Here is a 13120-nt window from a genome sequence, read left to right as displayed (position 1 = left end):
TTAATGAGTTGTATTGTAGATATTTACAATTATGTATATGATCCAGGTTAAATTTGTAGTTTGATTCAACTATTATAGATGAGCACACTACCAAAACAATTGTAATTTTTTGTATGACATACAAAATAAATATCATGTTCCTGTAGTTTCAGATGTTACTATTTTAAAAGAAATAGTGAGTTAAGATGATGTTTTAATTACAGGCAATAAAGGCCCTAACGTTATAAAAGCTATCATTGTAAAAGTCAGAAGGTTTTCCCTAGTGAAAGCTGAAGCTACTGGTGCTGAAGCTTTTGATTGCACAGGCTGGATGAATGGTAGGGCACAGTCCCTGTATCAGACCAGGCCACATGGGCCAGAATTGGGCTTCTTATGACTTCAGCTGGCCCTGCATACCTGGATAGGGGTCTGGCCTGCCTCTCTGCTGGATTTGGGCCTCACATTGCGCTACGTGCTAGGTTTCGGCGCCTCGCCTGGCCCCACAGAGTGGAATTGGGTTCTGTGCCACCCTGTGTGCTGGCATCAGGCCCTGTACCACCTCTACTTGGAAGATGTTGGTGTGCGGGGCAGAGGGTGGTGGAGCCACGTGGGGCCTGATCCTTATTGTGGCAGTGCAGCCCTACAGTTTTTCCCACTTCAAGGACCTGTGAAGTATGCGAGAGAGAGTGTTTTAACACTATTTCCCAGGGGCAGTCACTGCTCATTTGAGTTATTTGCCATTCATTCCAAGGACAAGATACATCTGTCAAGGGCTGTGCCACTCTTCTCTTGTCTGGGGTTTTGACTCAGGAATGTCTTCAATGCAACATCTGTTTTCAGGCTACATTTAAGTTAAGGTAGCAGGTTTCCCTTTTTTTTGACCATTTATTTGTCTAACCATTGAGTGTAAGATGCACAGATATATCAGAGATGAAAGAAGAGACATCATCTATTGAAGGATTTGGGGTTTATTTGTGAAAACTTGTGCATGATTAAATTGCAGGTCCTTTGAGGCAGAAACTTTCTCTTGCCCAGTACATGGGTAGGGTCTCACAAACAGGAGACCTAGGTACTACTGCAATACAAGTTATACTTAATAATGGAAGACTGATGTCATTGTGGGTAAAGATACTCAGTCATGCACAAACACATAATTATGCTGGTGACTGCAATGTTAAAGGGATTAAATTAACAACCAAGGGAGATATCCTGGTGGAAATAGTTTTTACAAGTTTTCCCAGCTGTGCATTTAAAAAACACCTTTTGAGCATTAGTTATTAATGAAGTGCTGACGGCATGCTCAGTGTGTTATAAAACATGGAAAGAGATGTTATTTCCTTGAAAAACTTAATTTTAATTAGGTATTTGGCTCTTTAAAATTCAGCCTGCTTTTCTCCAGTTATCCTTTTGGTACATTATAGTTTGTATTTGTATTAACACTTTTGTGGATAATGTGAATATTCAGTTGGACAATTCCACTGTTATTATGCTCATTTATCATCTCTTTTTTTCATGCATTAGCAAATTCTGTTGTGCTTGGGTTCACACTGCTGTGGGATTTTTAAATCTTAAAACCTGAAAAGAAAAAATCAAAATATTTGCATTTGTTTTAGGTTGGGTGAAACCCTTGTTTACCATACCTAGAATACTAGATTTAAACTTGCTTCATAATGAAAGCTGCTCACACTAAAGTAGGCTTGACTTAAGAAAGTTTTATTCCTTATAGCAACACTTTTGTGGATGTGACTAACATCGTGTTTATTATTTAACAGTGTCTGTGTATTCCTATGCTATTCTTCCTAGTATAATAAAAAAAAAAAAAATACTAGAATGGGGTTTCTGTAGTGTTGTCTCTCTTGTAAGAAACACATTTTACAGACTAGTGACTAACAAAGATGTGACTGACCATTTTAAGATGGATAACACAGGACACGAATAGCATCTCTGTTTTTTTCATGCATACATGAAATAAAGAAGATAATTTTTTAGTGTGAGTTATAGATAGGACAAAAAACAAAGGCATGTGATGAGCCTCTCAGAGGATCCTCAGAATCCTGTTGATGTTGGTTGTAACTCGGGGCATTCAGGATGCTCTGGATCAAGATTGTAGAATTGACCCATATGACCATATTACCAGATTTCTTCCATTATAAGACAGACTTTTTAGAATAAAATTTAACTTTAAAAAATGGCCTGTTACCTAACTTTGAGTATTAAAAAAATCCCCCCCAAAGAAGACAAAGCTTTTATGTGTTGCATAGAAGCTGCTGCATAAATGTGTCTTTATTTGATATTTTACTACTTGTTTTAAATTGAGAATCTAAAGGGTGTCTTATTTGAAAGACTACAGTATGTATTCAAAAGAACTTAATAGAAAATAGAAAAGAAAAAACCAAGGAAGGAAATGAAAGAGAAATTGGTCTTCTTTAAACAGTTCTAGTGAAATTTATCTACAGGCTTATTAAATTGTTGATTTGATATGATGTTAAAGATGAGGTTGCAGAACAATGATTCATTTATTTATGAAAGATTATGAATTAGAGGAAGACTTGAAAGTCAATAATTAAGCATGGCAGTTTTGATGCCCAGCCTGATTAAATTTAATGTCCTGCATCATACTTTATTGACAGGAGACAGCATGGAAGAAAGAGACCTCTTACAATATGTATGATTCAATAAGGTCTTAGAGGCAGACAATATGTATGCTTTGATAAGGTCTTATAGACAGACAAGTGTTTAGTCTTCTTAAATGGAGAGGAGCGAGGGAAGCATTAAACCTTATATTTTGTATGTGCTCTGTGGTGCATGGATATTGGTGTTGATGGGGAACCTTAATCCAGTCAACTTGTAATCTTCCAACAAATACCCCCCAGGAAAGTGCAAGATTAGTTTGAACTGGCAAATTCTTCTTTTTAATTTAGCAATTAATCTGTCACCTCAAGTTTGAGAATACTTACCAGGGACTAGTGAGTTTATGATTAACACTTATCTGTGAATAACTGGCTTCTCAGTTTAGTTGTCAAATGGCAAAATTAAAGAGAACCAAAACATTCTGTTCACATTAAACAAAAGTTTTTGTGTATCAAAAAGAAATTTCTGGGTTTTTCAGAAGGAAATTCTGGACCTGAAAAGCTAGGGCCACAAAGGGATTTGGACTGTAGATACTAAAATTTAGGAGGAAAATGAAGTTGCCGTAGTGATGTAGCTCCCCTTCTGTTTTAGAGTCCATTTGTTAGGACACTCATCAAATTCCCATTCTGTCTAGCACAAAGTGGAATTGGAACTTAGCTGCTTTCCTGTGCAGGAGAGATCCCTGTCACTACAGCAGTGATGTCCAACTTCTTAGTGGCTGAGGCCTGCATCCCACAGGGCTGCATCAGTGGGATGCTTTATTAGTCTGTAGTTAAACTAGTTATCCAAGTTTTAGGGGTTTTTTGTGCATTGTGTGTAAAATATCTCTGAGATCAAAACAAGGAAGGGAACTGCTATATTAGCTAGCTGTGCTTGTAATATTTCATCATACCTCCTTGGTTTGAACTGAACTCAAAAAGAAGAGTGAGAGGGTGGAAGGCCATTCTTCTGCTTATATCATTGCTTTAGTTTGCTTGTAGAGTCATGACATAAGTAGAACAGATTACAAAAAGGTTGCTTCATCAGAATAACTAGAAACTTCTCATCTTTAATAAGAGCCTATTTGAGTAGTGTGTAGAGACTAGAATGGAAACTAAGTTCTAAGTGGGAAGTAAATGAATAATCATTTTTGATCGCCGAGATCCATATTTTGGAGGAAGGTGGGTGTATTTTGGAAAGTAACTGTGTGTAAAAAAGAAACCAGAACAAACCCCACAAAAAACAAAAAGACCTCTTACTCAGCAGAGTTTCCTTGTGCATATTTGACACTACATCCATTCAAATTGGCAATTTTAAGACTTGACTATTGACTATTATGATTTCTGTTAGTACTGCAGAGTCAGTGAAGGTAAGTTTGATTCTACCCATTACCAACAGAACTGTTAACAGAATTTCATTTGCAAAATATTTATTGCTGGTAGTATGTGAGCCAGAGAGGGAACATCTTACCTTCAAATTGCAGATTGGATTTAGAGGACAAGGAATTTCAGAAAAAAGTACCAGATTTAGTCTGCAAAACTTTTATCATTTTTATACCTCTTTTGAGAATGGAGCTATTATTATTTTCTGTTGTACCTTTCTTCTAGTGCCAGTTTTTCTTTTCAACTTGCTCTTATTTTTGTAGGTGTGATTCCACTACTATTATGTGTCATAATGAGGAAAAAGGATAGATGTGGATGGGATATACCTTTTACCCTTAAATACTTTTCTTTCAGGCCATGTGCATCCAATGACCATGTGCTTCCAGGGCTGTCCAACTTCTAAGCACCCAGCAGCCACACACTATTTGTGCTGCACCAACATGAGCCACAAACTCTGGGTGCTTCCCCCTTGATGCTCTTCCCTGCTGCCTTGCATGTACACGTGGGTATTCTGAACTCACCTTCAGCTTCCTGGCTGCCAGCTCTCCTCCACTGCACCACACTGCACAGCCACCCTGGGCTCCCTCAGTGCCACAGGGTGTGACCTGCTGCTCTACCGCCTCCCACCCAAAAGGGTTGGGGCAGGAAGTAGGTGGCAGGGTAGCAGGGCTGCTGGAGCAATGAGGGAAGCAGTAGTCGGCTGTAAACTAACCTTTTGCAGGCTGCCAGTTGGACAAACCTGCTGTAGATGATTGCTCTAGTATGCTATTACAGTCTCATAGAACAAGAGCTTTTAACTCCTCAGGCCCCTGGGGCCTGATGAGGGATGTGAGGCCAGTCTGTCAGTTGGATAGTGCCCACAGACTGGCCCCACACACCTGGATCCAGCATGCAGGGCCAGTCTGGCATAGGCACTGTGTACAGCATGTGACCCAGACTGGCCTCACACACCATGGTGCAGCACGCACCATGGACCAGCTCCACTAGCTGCATTCAGTGCATGTGGGGCCAAGGCCAACACATGCATCATGTGGCTCTCAGGGCCAGTCCAAGTCATGTGGGCCAGTTGATACGGATCTGTGATCTGCATCTTTGATACCCCTGTCCTAGAATATAACGAAACTTGGTTCTCATAACCCAGCATAGTCTTTGGGCTGTAAGATGACTTTGGGTCTTCTTCAAAGCAAATGCAACTCTTAAGAGTCCTATAAATTGGTTGCTTGGTCCTAATCCAATCACTTTTTTTTTGGTCTCCTCCATGGAAGAAAATGGCATAATTCATTTGAAGGTTAACAGAGTCTTACTACTATAGGGAAAGGAAGATTATTTTTTACTTAAGATTTTTATGTAGTGGGAACTGCAAGAAGGGTGCCAATTTTTTGAAAAAGTACACATCAGCTTTCTAAAAATACTCTATGCCCATAATTTCTTACTGTTCTAGAAAGTGAATTTTGAAACTTTAGTTGAAACAACTTCTGAGTTAAAAAAAAAAATCCTGGAAATAGTACTGATCTGAGGTTTAAGAGCAATAAATATAATGGGGATGTATGGGTAGGAACTTCTTGGTAGTAAGCATCTTTCCCCTTTTTAAAGCACATCTTATCCAAGTTTGAACCACTAACACATGCATTATTAATATTCGTCTGCATCAGATTCCAAACCTCCTATGCCTGTAGGTTCACCTGTGTCTAATCTATTTACTGTGTGTTAATTTACTATGAGTTAAATTCACTGCTGGTGCAATGTCAGTAGAATTACTCTTTAGCTGTTAATGTGAAAAACAGGTTGCCATGGAGGTCATACTTGATGTTACACAGATATTACCTTTGCTCTTTCAGAAAAGGAAAATCTGAGTATAGGATACTTCTAAATATGTTAAATTTTATGTGTATACTATAATTAGTTAAAATAAAGCCTAATAGAAAAGATGTCTTTTTTTAATCTTGTATTAAAGCTCAGTAAAAAGTGCATGCTGCGTAAATAACTAATCTACAGGAGATAAGTGCTTATGGAACAATAAGATTATACTAATTTCTTGGGGTTTTTTTGCAGCTGAAAGTTTTTCTTTTGGATATAGAGAAAAAGAAGCCCTGAAGTGCTTATTTTTAAGTACATCTCCCAAAAGAGCACCGTTGTAAACCATGGCAAGAAAGATTCTGTTCTAACTTGTTTTTTGCTGGTGGGATTATTTAGAACAATCAGGTTTGGAAAGGGGCTGTGATTGATATTCTCTTGCAAGATCTGCACCTGTATCATTAATGACCATTCTCATCACAATCACAAAGGCTTTTTGGCAGTTTTGAAAAAAAATGCAGGATTGCAGGACTAGCCCCCAGATTCACAAATAGAGGATTAAACTCTTCACACTGGTCTGATGATGCTCTCTTTTTCAAAGACTGCCATAACCCTTCAGCCACTTAACTGTTATCTAGCTGTGGAATCTGAAAGGTACTTCCTTTAAGTTTGTATGTGTAGCTGTTGCAGGGATTTTCAGTGTGTCCTGGGGCAATTTACTGAACATACAGTGTATGCACCAAGTTTACATGGTGGGGAATGGAAGAAATATCATAGGATGCTCCTTGCAGATCAGAATTTGACAATTTAATGAGCTTCATAAAACATGAAATTATTATTACAATTATTAAATTATATTATTATTTCTGAAAATTAAATAAAAAATGTTTATGTTGTTTGAATGGTTGCCAGGGTCAATCTTATTTTGGAAACATTTTAAAAGCCCTATTTTTTTTGTCTGTAGTTAAGGAGGAGTGGAAACCAGTTATCTAATCCAGGGGGTGTCAGCTGGGGGGTATGCGTACCTCTGGGGGTACTTTGAAAGGTCCCAGGGGCTATGCGGGGGTGGGCAGGGACAGAGTGGTGCCACACCACGCCAGTGCTTCACAGGAGCAGGGCGACAGCAGGGCTACACAGATGCTGCGCTGCCGCTACTTGCCACCCCCCCCCCCACCAGGGGGTACACTTATTAAAAAGGGGGCCGTCTGGGGCACACTTATTAAAAATGGTTGAACCCCCCTGACCTAATCTAAAAATACGTAATGTGGCTGATTTGAAGGGAGTGGGGGGGCACGTTTCTGGCAGGTAGATTCAATTGAAAAACAGCTTAAGCTGTATTGTTTCCATTTTAAGTTAAATGTTGGTGGAGTACGTATATTCAAATAAAGCTGTAAGGTTAAAAAATCAGTGTTAAGGAAATAGAGATGGGCAGAGGAAGCTATTCTATCTAGTGGAGGATTTCAGTAACACAAAAATCTGGGTTTGTTACAATTTGAATCACAAAACTGAAAAAAACTGAAATTTTCTGTGATCTGTAAAATGGAATGGAGCCCCTGTGGCTAGAAGACCAGGCGTGCAAGCAGCTCGCCAGGTAGGTAGCTATGCAGCTGGGCAGGAGGGCTGGCAGCAAGCCAGATTTACCACCTGCCTGTCAAAACTTCATCTAGTTGCTGATGATCTCATGAAGTCCCTTCCAGCCCTAAACTTCTGTGTGAATCTGTGTGTGATTGGTTTTTTTTTTTTGGTTTTTTTTGGTCAAAATTGAACCAGCTCTTTAGTAAAATGGGGAATTCCAATGAAAGAATGTTTTTGCTGAATTTTCCTAACCAGTTTTTTAAAAATTGTACTACCAGTCTTTTTTTGTTAAAAGTTTAAAGTAGTTTTTGCATGTCAGAGAAGAGGAAATCTTAGCCTTACAGTGATGGTGGTGTTGTGATGGTCCAGAAGTTAAGAGGCAAGAATGGGTGATTCTTTGGGTGATAATTTTTACTGGACCAACTGCATAGTTGGGATAGAGTTAGACAAGTTTTGAATGAGAAACACACACACTACTGACCTTATAGTAATAAAGTGCTAAGCATATAACTTTTAATTTACTTTTCCTATGTTTCACATTTTTGGCCCAAATGTGAAAACTGGCACTATATGCCACAGCCCCAAAGTGTGTTCATATACCCACATTTATATGAGAGTGACCCCTTTTGGCCCTGATCCAGCAAAGCACTTGTTACTTTCCACTTGTGAATGCTCAGGTTGACTTCAGTAGGAATGTGGATAAAGTGGCTGTACAGTAAAACTGTACTTGCATTATGCATGTGCATAAGTACTTTGCTCCAGCCTTTAAGTGCATAAATACATATGTGGTTGGCTATACGTGTAATTAGAATATTTCTGAAAAAAATATATTCTAGCCAATTTTTAGCATCAGTAGCAGATATGTGATAAAGGGCCAGCTTTCACTTCTTCCGTGATAGTACACCCTGTGCATTTAAAAGGTTGATACCCAGAATGGATTGTATTCCAGACAGGAAAGAAATAGGAATAGTAGGAAGGAATAGCAGACAGGGTATAAGAAGGAAATGGGGGCATATTGGAAGTCTGTGGGAGGGGTGATAAAGGAAGGCCTTGATATGTTGGAATGTGGGAATACAGAGCCCCTGATATAGGAGGAAAGGGGAAAATGGGGACTCGTAGAAACCCCTCATGGGTGTGGAAGAGGGGATACTGGAGAGGGGAAGGGAGCAGGGAATTTTGTCTAGAGAGAAAGGGAAGACTGGTATGAAACACAGCCCTGGGCATGAAGGCACGATGTGGGATTCATGGACTGACGGAAACACTGAATTCGTGCTATAGGGAGAATGAGAAGAATAGGGGGCGCATAGCCCGTGGCACGTAGGGATGGGAAATGTGAGGGCCTACAGATATTCTAGCCTGAACAGGTAGATAGAAGGGACAAGAAGTCCCTAAAATGAATGGATTTAATGCAGGGTGATGTACATGCAGCCAGAAGGAGGAATGCAAGGAGTTTTTGGTGTGTGCAGTCAGCTCAGCCTATAAAAGAACCAAACTCTGACACCTGTAGTTACAGTTGGGTTTTCTATAGATATCTTCAACCCTACTAATGACTCCAGCTTATGCTTTTCTGACATTATTGCTGCTTGAGAGATCAAAAACTGTCAGACTCCTGCAGGTTAATATGTAAAGAACATCATTTTAATATGAAGTAATATCTTTTAGTAGAAATGTGATTACAAATATTCTCAGTGCTGCTGTAATGTATTTGTTTTATCTGGTTGTTTTTATATTAATTCATTTTTCCTTTCCGTGTCAATGGCCAGCAAAAATCATCTTCATATATAATGTATTGCTTAAAGGAACAAATGTTGCCTTCAAATTTGTAAAGGGATGTTTTTAAATAAATAATTTTCAAATGGTGTATACAGAGAAGGGGTATGAAACAAGGAAAAGAGCAAAGACAGACATATAACAGTATGCTTCTACAACTGGCCAAGTTTTAAAACCACTTTGTTTTAATGTTTGCTATTGTGATTTAAATCCTTCTGCAAATTTGGCACATCTAGATGATTCTTTGAAATTTCAGTTTGGACTTGCAAGGCAAAACCTATTGACTTTGGACACAAAGTTAACTGTCTGACTGAAATTAAATCCACAATGGGAGTTTGTAAGTGGAGAAGTCATTTTAATTGACAGGTGATATAATATTGCTGAGAAAAATGGATCCAAGTAAAATGTTTTTGCCTGTGGTATAAATATATGTATGTGTAAGCGTGTGTTTTCACTGGTTGTGATTAGCAGATAGCACCAAAAGGATGGGGGAAGAGAAGAGCCTTTAAGAGAGGTGCCAGTACAGAATTGGGCTTTTGTCCATTTCCATTATCATAGTTACCAAGAACAGGAATTATGATCTGTTAAATTGATACTGTACAAAGGCTGTGTACAGATGATCATTTCTACTGGAATAATTTTTTTCAGTAGAAAAATAGCCTGGAAGTTGGACTGTACAAATGTTCCTGTAGCCAGGAGGTGGCCCTGCCTTTGGGGGTGCCCATTATTTGACAGCCTGTCATATTCCCCTGCGTGGAAAGTGGGGTGGGCTGTCAAGGGGTTTCAGGCCCCTGGAGAATTTTTCCCTCCCCACACAATCCCACCAATCAGCTGATTGGCAAGAAATGGGGAGCATTCTTCTGTAATGGAAACGCTTCAGGTTTTCCGCTGCAGGAGAATTACTCTGCTTCTTGCACTTTTCTGGGCTGATCTGGAGGAGTGCAGGGAGAGGAGTGGGAGCACTCAGCTGCAGCAGCAAGGCTTTGGGGTAAGGTGGGGGCATTTTGCCTTAGTGGCAAGGCTTCCAAGCTTTTGCTGCTGTAACACAGTGGCCTGTGTTGCCCCATTCTGCTCCAGGTCAGCAAGGTGCCAAGGGGAAGCCAGCAGGGCTGTGAGCTGGATTTGGGGAAAGTTTAGCTGAGTGGCAGCAGGAGACAGGGAGAAGCGGGTGGGCCTGAGCCAGGTTTGCAAGTTTGGCTCACCGTTCCCACTACTCAGCTGGGGGACAGTGCTTACTTAGTCTAACACCTCGTCAGAGGTAGAATCATCTCTATCCAAACCATCCTGTACAAATCTGTTGTCTGATCCGGGGTGCTCAACCCCCAGTCTGCAGGCCAGATCCAACCCATGGCATCATGTCATCCAGCCTGCAGGGCCCCCATTGGTCCAGAAATTTTTGGTGGCAGGGAAGCAGTACCTCTGCTGCCCTGGTGCCAAATTTTCAGACCCATGAGGACCCTTGGGTCCTGTGTGCTGAATTGGGGACTTGATCCCAGCATATAGGGACAGGCAGAGGTGGTGCTGGGCCCCCACGGCTCAATCCCATGTGGCGGGCCAGGAGGGGGTGACACTGGGGCCCTGGGCCTGATCCCTGCATGTCTAACTTGCCACAGTAAAGAGGGACAGTGGTAGTCAATGTCTGGCTGTAGCAAGGGTTGTTGCATATTATGTAAATGTTAAATGTATCACACTTGTTTGTGCAGTTGGGCTCTATTTCAAGTATCCAAGAAAATCCCAGTGATTAGGGCTTTTGTACAACTCTCATCTATGAAGTACTGAGTAATTCGCTCATATTCTGACTCATGGGAACTTAAGCCTTTACATTCCTTAGCCAGTCCAGTTCAGGCCATGCCAAAGCCAGCGCAAAGGGCCAGTTAGCAGGACGCTGCATGCTGTGCATTCCCTATACCAGCCTCCTGTGCTGCACGCACTCAGTTTAGTCTCATGTACCACAGGCAGCATGGGTTGCTCCTGAACCTTGCTTTGCACATGGCACACAGCATGGGGTGTGTGCTGCCTGGGGTGTGGGCTCCATCCAGCACTGAATGTGGCATAGAGTGTTCTGCGGCACCCCACATTGACCCCCAATGCTGCACCATGTCCAACCTGCATGCCCTGGGTAGTGAAAACCCGGTGCCAGCCGCACATGCTACATGCACAAAGAGCCCCCAGGACTGGTGCATGCTGCATATGCATGGGCACTGCATAGGGGGCTGGTCCCAGTCTGACCCACAAACTGGCCCAGGAACCCCTGCTTTAGATTGTTGTGTCTGCCCTGAAATGGAGAAATTTTCCTGATTTATGTTTTTGCTTAAAAGATACAGCCTGAAGGACAATCAGACAGTTGGTCTCCATGATGTGAAAACAGTCTTTCCCTGTGATTAAAATTTCAAGAGCATCATGCTGAAATCCTCAGAGGCCTGAGATGGTTTGAACTAGTCATCAGCAAGCATGCTTTCTGGCAGTCCAAATCAACCCTTGGTCACAAACTTTGCCCAGATCCCAGAAAGAAATATGAAGCAGGAATGGTTTTGTTGTCCTGTTCCCACATACCAGCATTGCAATTTAGAAAAGGAAGAGTTGTTGTTTATATTAACGAAGGCTAAACTCAAGGAGGTGGCATGAACTCTTTTTGACAAAGCTCCTATATAGTGCAGTTCACCATAGCTCCTAACCCAAACAATGCTTGTGGTGCCACTGTGTCTGCTATCAAACAATTTCAGCTTTTCTTTTTTATAACCTACACACAGAATAGCCATTTGATTGCAAACTTAATCTGTGTGCTTCAGCAAATAACCACTAACTTTATTTATAGCAGTGTGCATTTTCAAAATTATAATATTTTTATCCCCTTTGGACATGGCATATTATTTGTTTGGTTACTTTACAATTGTAACTGCTTTTGCCACCCACTGTATGTTGTTCTGCAGTGGTTGTTTTCAACCACAAAGTGAGGTGTTGTTTTTTGTGGTTCAGTCATACACAAGGGTTGTACTTCCAGAGTTCCTGGAGCCCTAAGTCTGTAAACAGTTTTTTTGGAATACGTTATAAATTTTACATCATTCAGATACTTTCAGCTTGAGTCTGCGAAACAGCATCGTGCCACATCTGCATTGTCAAAGTCCGCTTCCTCTGCGCTAATGAAGGACCCAGTACAAGATTTAGAATTGAATTTGCCTTACATGCTTAAAAGCAAAATTGCAGCAGAGCTAGCTAGCCTGCATCCTCCTCCCCCAACACATTCTGTCATTGTTTTGAAGCAGCAGACAGGCAAGAGGCACTAGAGTGAAATATCACACTTTGTAGCAACACAAGGAAATTATGGGGAATAATGTGAGCATGATGTTCTCAGTGTGAGTCTGCGTATGCTGCAGATGGAAAAATGACAAGCAGCACTTGAGAGAGTAAAGCAGCCCAAAGGTGGTTCCACATCAGTTCTGCCACTGGATCAGTCTGTGACCAGGCAGAAAGGTTTGTTAACCTGTCTGTGCATGTGTATATATTAGGGCTGTGTGAAATATCGACGACTGTTTGGTTTTGAAGCTGTTTCTACGAGTTTTGAGCTCGAAGCGGCAAAAACAAAACAAAAGGCTTCGAAAGAGCTTTGAAATGAAATGAGGGAACTTGAAACATTTCAAAACGTTTCGAGTTTGAAGCAGCCTGGTGGTGGGAGGCGGGAGGGACCAGGGCTGCGCTCCAAGCGGCTCCGCAAGCCCCGGGGAGCTCAGCCCAGTGGTGGGAGGTGGTGGGAGAGCCAGTGGCAGAGCTGCTTGGAGTGCAGCCCTGGCCAGTGGCTCTCCCCCGGCCTCCCACCGGAGGTGGAGCACAGCCCAGCAGCTGGAGGCTTGGCAGCCCCATGGAGCTGAGCCTGGCAGTGGGAGGCAGGGGAGCGCCACTGGCTAGGGCTGCACTCTGAGTGGCTCTGCCGCTGGCTCTCCCTCTGCTTCCTGCTGCCAGGCTGAGCTTTATGGGGCTGGTGGAGCCATTCGGAGCACAGCCCTGGCAAGTGC

The 13120-nt window shown here is 41.7% G+C and overlaps 1 protein-coding gene across 1 annotated transcript in view; it reads left to right on the top strand.

Annotated features, from left to right (window-relative positions):
- The window catches only part of MRPS28 (mitochondrial ribosomal protein S28), a 138007-nt gene that overhangs the window by 32331 nt on the left and 92556 nt on the right, over positions 1 to 13120 (top strand). The window lies entirely within an intron of this gene.

The sequence above is a fragment of the Crocodylus siamensis genome, chromosome 3, assembly GCF_052110815.1.
Source record: "Crocodylus siamensis isolate JL-2025a chromosome 3, ASM5211081v1, whole genome shotgun sequence".
Taxonomy (NCBI): domain Eukaryota; kingdom Metazoa; phylum Chordata; order Crocodylia; family Crocodylidae; genus Crocodylus; species Crocodylus siamensis.
This window is presented reverse-complemented; position numbering and strand designations above follow the sequence as displayed.